This window comes from Gracilinanus agilis, chromosome 4, assembly GCF_016433145.1.
Source record: "Gracilinanus agilis isolate LMUSP501 chromosome 4, AgileGrace, whole genome shotgun sequence".
In the NCBI taxonomy this organism is placed as follows: Eukaryota; Metazoa; Chordata; class Mammalia; order Didelphimorphia; family Didelphidae; genus Gracilinanus; species Gracilinanus agilis.
The window spans coordinates 106370041-106376422 of NC_058133.1; the positions used below are offsets into that span (position 1 = coordinate 106370041).

Here is a 6382-nt window from a genome sequence, read left to right on the forward strand (position 1 = left end):
GAACTAATTGCTGAGGCAGGGAGGTAACTCAGTAATTAGAGAACCAGGCCTGGAGGCAGTTGGTCCTGGTTTCAAATTTGACCTCAGAGATTTCCTAGCTATATGACCCTGGGCAAATCACTTAATCCCAAATACCCAATCCTTGCCACTCTTCTGCCTTGGAAGTGAAAAAAGGTAAGGGTTTTTTTTTAAAAGAACTAATTGTTAAATAAATTTTATTGTGAGCATTTACATCTTGCAAATAAGCAGACATTACAAATCAGGACTTGATTCATTGTTTTGTTGATTATCTAGGTCTAAGAAATGGGTGGAGAAAATATATTAACAATACAGATGAAACTTAAAAGTAGGTCATGTACACATTTTTTTTCCTCCAGAAAGTCAGTTGTTAAACATTTAGCAATATATCACTAGCCTCATGCCATGGAGAGGCATCAGAATAGGACTGTATAGACATAAAGTAACTTGCTGAAATCCATGCTTAGGGCATGGCCCAGAGTTTTAAAGAGGTAGATATGATTCAAGAAGGTATACAATCCCCTTTCACACAACAGATATAAATGGGGTACTACTGAGAACCAAAACATGACAGCCCGCTCCCCCCTTCTCCCAGGCTGGTGAAAGCTGTCTTTGGAGCTGCTTCTGAGGCTTGACTCTATGGCGGCAAGGATGAGGCAGGAGAGCACGACAACCACAATGGCACCAGCAGAGGTACAAAAATAAAGGATAAGAAAATTTTATTTTATAAAACAACTCTCTAATCAAGCGTAATATTTTGATTCTCATTGGTATCTAAACCCTTTGCATTGCCACTGTGACAGCAGTGACCTTAGATCATAGCCAAAGAATTTATGAAGTTCAGGCTTGCAACCTGGATAACAAAATGAAGAAAATTCATCAAGTTATACGGAAGTATAATTATGTTGCCATGGATGCTAAATTTCCAGGTGTGGTTGCAAGACCCATTGGTACCAACTTCTGAGATGTAATGTAGACTTGCTAAAGATAATTCAGCTTGGATTGACATTTATGAATGAGCAGGGAGAATGCCCTCCAGGAACCTCTACATGGTAATTCAACTTCAAGTTTAATTTAACGGAGAACATGTATGCCCAGGACTCCATTGAGCTTCTAACAATGTCAGGGATCCAGTTTAAAAAGCACGCGGAAAGAGGAATTGGGTCAGTATTTTGCAGAACTTCTCATGACATTTGGTGTTGTGCTGTGTAAGGGGGTCAAGCAGCTTTCATTTCACAGTGGCTATGACTGGTTATTTGATCAAAATCCTGACCAACCCTAATAACCTACCTGAAGAAGAACTGGACTTCTTTGAGATCCTGCGATTGTTCTTTCCAGTCATCTGTGATGTCAAGTACCTCACGAAGAGCTGCAAGAACCTCAAGGGTGGACTGCAGGAAGTGGCTGAGCAACTTGAGTTGGAGCGGATAGACCCACAGCACCAGGCAGGATCTGATTCCTTACTGACAGAAATGACCTTTTTCAAAATGAGAGAAATGTTTTTTGAAGATCATATCAACGATGCCCAGTATTATAGGCACCTGTACGGCCTTGGTTAGGGCTCCTCCTATGTGCAGAATGGTACGGGGAATGATTATGAAGAGGAGGCCAGCAAGCAGACATGATATGAAATGGATGGACAAGTGTTTGGAGCTACACATGTGCTTGTATATAGATTTTATCTCCAGTTAAATCCCTTGGGCAGTAGACAATAAGACTTTTTCTTTTTTTACCCTGCCTTCTCAAACCGTTTTCTCTTTTGTCCTTTCCTTCCACAGATCCTGATAACTAGAAGAGTCTTCAGGTTAAATTTGGCTGTGTAATTAATTCATCTGTTAGCAAGCATGTGTGACCAAGAGGAACATCTGTATCATACTCAATCTTTTGGTAAACATATCTACTTGGTCTTAGTTTGTACCCCATACCTCTTCCCCCATTCCCAGATTACCAAACACTGACTGTAACTTATTGCCCTTGTTTCATATCTAACCTTTCCAGTATGCAAGAGTTTTAACTATTTGAGATTGTGGACCATCAATTTTGCCCTTTACAGTGACTCAGAGTCACTGTTTTAGCAGAAGTTTGGGTTTCCCTTGCTGTTAGCCTGAAAGTTCATCATTTGCCAGTTTTATACAGCACTCTCTTGTTTTGGACCCATGGAACAAAGTCAATTTACTGTGCTGCAAAATGTTGACTGGCAAAGTTCTCCCACAAGAGAAGAGGGGCTCCTAAAGAGTTGAGCCCCGCTTGCTGTCTATCCCTAGGGCTTCATGAACCCCGGTTAACAGGGTCTGGTGGTTTTCGGACTGGTCTCTGAATGGGCTTTGGGACTGAAGAAGTCCTTTGTGGCAGCTTTCCACCCATGTGCCAGAGCTGCCAGCACCCCTATGGCATGGCTGCACCTCTACCTTGGTCTGCCTTCCTCACTCACTCCCCCAACCCCAGCCCCCCAGCTGTCCCTTACCCCTCCCCTGTGATAGAGTCATATTTACCGAACCCTTGTTTTGGTGACTCAAGAAGTCTATAAGTCCAAAGAGAGCAAGTCACCTAAGGTATGTCTTATACCAAATTAAATTAGAAGAGACGAGATTATGCTTCGGTGGTTGCTACAAAGATGTAAATGATTAAGAGATTTGTTGTAAAACAAAAAAATGACAAGACAAGTTAGCATGAATAAAGTTACTTGAGAAGTGTAATGCTTGTTTATTTTGTGTGTATATCTTTGCAATATATTTTCTATATATTGACAGAATAACTGTAGCCATGTAGACAGGAGCATGCAAGCAGGTCAGAGCATGTGAAGGAAGGAATATTTTGGTAATGGGTAACTTAAAGGCTACTCATAAATGACAATCGACCACAAGTCATGGTGTGTGTGTGTGTGTGTGTGTGTGTGTGTGTGTGTGTGTGTGTGTGTGTGTGTGTGTTTGTGTTACCTGCACTTAATCCAAGTCAGTTTAGCTGTTTGCCAGGTTGGTTTGTTCCCTCGTACTTTTAACATTCTTTTCTTGTTGAGTTAAGATGCTGTAACTGGGTAGTCACTTCAGAAAAGTTACTTGCAAAACAGAAGGCATTATTTGTTTTTAAAGCTTTTGTAAATAAAGGCTTCAAAAATGTTTTCTTACATCCAAAACATCATAACCCTCACTACGCAAATCCATGGTGACAAAATTAGCACAAAGTTCAAAATAATATGAGCTAGCATTTATTAAAATTAATTATAATCAAATTAAGTTATTAATCACATTCATAATTAATATTTATTAAAATAAATAATAACTTTTTTATCAATTTACAAAGGTTTATAAATTACTTTACATATATTATCTCATTTTATTCTCGCAAACAACCCTATGAGGCAGGTGCTATTGTTAGTTCCATTTTATAGATGAGGAAACAGAGCAACAGAGAAGTTAAATGACTTGCAGGCTCACACAGCTAGTGTCTGAAGTAGGCTTTGAATTCAAGTCTTCCTGACTAGAGTCCAACACTCTAACCACTATACCATCTAGCTGTCAAGATCAGCCCTATATATTTTTTTAAACCCTTACCTTCTGTCTTGGAGTCAATACTGTATATTGGCTCCAAGGCAGAAGAGTGGTAAGGGCTAGGCAATGGGGAGTCAAGTGACTTGCCCAAGGACACACAGCTGGGAAGTGTCTGAGGTCAGATTTGAACCTGGGACCTCCTGTCTCCAGGTCTGGCTCTCAATCCACTGAGATACCCAGCTGCCCCCAAGATCAGCCCTATATTAAAGGAAGCTAGACAAAGCAGCTGTGCCAAAAAAAGGGGTATGCCAAGTAAATCAAATCTCCTCTAGGTGGTGCTGAATTTACAAGAATTTAATGATCTTTGTAAGTTAAGATTTCTGTTATTCTTTTTATTTGTAATATAACCTACCCTGTTCACATTAAATGTCCCTCAATGATATTTCATGGTGTGGTTGTTCATCCTTCATTTTTTAAGAGGACCATTGACATCATGGGGTGATGTCTTGATTTCTGTGTAAACTGGATTGAAGTGAGGCAAAGTTGTACAAAGCAATCAGTCTCTCCCTCTCTTCCAGAATCATTGAAGCCCAAGCAAGATAAAAATCAAGATGCCTGGAGATGGCCTGGGATGCAGTGAATGTCCTTGGTATCTTCAATGTTAAGCATTCCACAGAATGTACTTCAGGAACCTTCATGGTATAAAGGGGAAAATTAATATTAGGACAATAATTTTATGAAATTACATGGCTGCCAATATTTATTATATCTTGAGTCAGAAATTTATTTACAATATTGAGAAGAAACAATAAAGTAGAGAAATGTAAAGGGGATAAAAAATTATCTATCCTATTTTAATCCAAGCAGAGATTATTTAGCTCTCAACCAGGAAAGCTGGTAGTGAATAATTACACAGTCTCCTCCAAGATGCAAGCTAGTCTCTCCAGAAACTAGGAAAGGAGAAAGCCTTTCACTCACCCCACAAAGTAATCCAGAAGTCAGAGTCCAAGTTGAAGCCAAGTTTTAAGTCCATGATTCCAGCCACAGTCTCCAGCCAAGCTCACTTGAAGACTCTCCAGTCAGGATAGTATTTCCACAAGAATGACTCAAGTCGCAGGATTCATCGCTTTTTATGGCGATTTTTTTGTCCCTGCCCCTCTTCACAGAGCCAATCACAGTTTCCAAATTGTCTAATACTGCCCAGAGGGCAGTGTTTGTGGGAACCAGTTCTCACCTTCTGGAGGGGTGAATACTCATTGAAAGGGTTCACAGATTCCTGGCTGATTGAGTTGCTAAGGGTGTAAACACTGATCATAGGATTCACAAGTTTGGGACTAAGTTAAAAGGGTGGAGCTCTCTAAGTGAATGACTTGTGAGTTCTCTAAGTACCTCCATAGCTTCTCACCTAGTACTAAACAGGATGTTCAGTCTTTTGCTGATTCAATCCAAAAGTAGACAAAGGAGAGTTAATTCTATCATCACAATCTAAATAGGGGTACTTAAATTACTATTAACTCAAAATAGACAAAGGGAATAAAGGATTACCTTTCACAAATGCAAACTCAGAGAGAACAAAGACTTCCCTTTGTTGTGAGGAAGATTAGATTAGGTATTGATTAGGTATTAATTAGGAAGTACATAGCAGGAAGGAGCTAGAGCTGGGAATTCCAGGTTGGAATGAAGGAGCAGGAAGAGGGGACTTGGCCCTGAATGAGGACTCCATTAGTGGTGGGTAAAAACTGTTGCCAGCCTGGGAGACCTCAGAGCAAAGGACACCCTGCTTCCTGTTTTCCCCTGAGATCCTGAGTGTGGCATCTAGCAAAAGGAGAAGATCTACAGAGCCAAGGGAGGAGGAGAAGTTTGAGAACTGGTGGACAGTGCTTCAAGCAAAACCTTCTCTACTTGGTACCTGAGACAATCTAGCTCCTGGCATCCAGAGATCATCAGTGGATTGCAGTGAGAATCCCAAAGCCACAAAGTCCTAGCTGTACTCAAGCCTGGCAGGATCCAGGTCTGAGGCAGACACCCAGAGACTCCATTTACAGCTCCTTGGGCCCTGTTAGTTAGATCACTTAGATAAGAGTAGAATAAGTCTTCCCATTTCCCTGTGGTTTTATCCTGTAGATTGTAAGTATAGAAATCCCTTTCCCACCTTTTAGTCAACATAATTAAAGCTGTTAAGTCTCTTTTACCTTGTTAGCCTGTTACTATACTCTAGCCTAGTGGAAGCTGAGTGACAGTTAAGATCAACTGCCATTCCTGTGGAAATCCAGTAAACTCTGGTCTCTCCACCCTGGTCCAGTCTCTCATAAATCCTAGAGTGTGTTCCCACAAACTACTTAGTTTATTATAATATCCCTGGTGACCCCATTACCTTACTTATATTTCCCACAGCTTTTACAATGGCTAATACTGGATGAATACTGGATAATAATGGAAAGAAAGTACTGGGCCTGGAATCAGAAACACTCATATTCCTGAGTTCAAATCTGGCCTCAGACACTTGCTAGCTCTGTAACCCTGGGCAAGTTAACACTGTTTGCTCAATTTATTCAACTAGAAAATGAGATGGAGAAGGAAAGGACAAATGACTCTGCCAAGAAACCCCCAAATGTAGTCATAAAGAGTCAGACACAACTGAATAATAATACAATATCATTCTCCAATTTCATTTCCAATTTCAAACGTAAAATCCTCCATGTGACTTTTAAAGTCCTTCATAGCCTTCTCCTAACTCCCATATTTTCATTCTTCTTGCACCTATTCCCTTCCACATACTCTGTAATCCAATGATACTAGTCTCCTTGTCCTCTATCTCCCAACTCTATGTATGTCCTTTTCTTTTCTTTTTTTAAACTCTTACCTTCTGTCTTAGA

At 40.3% G+C, this 6382-nt stretch overlaps 1 pseudogene; it reads left to right on the forward strand.

The window, feature by feature from the left end:
* The first annotated feature begins 820 nt into the window (after positions 1-820).
* Positions 821-1643, forward strand: LOC123245491 (annotated as a pseudogene).
* The last annotated feature ends 4739 nt before the right edge of the window (positions 1644-6382 follow it).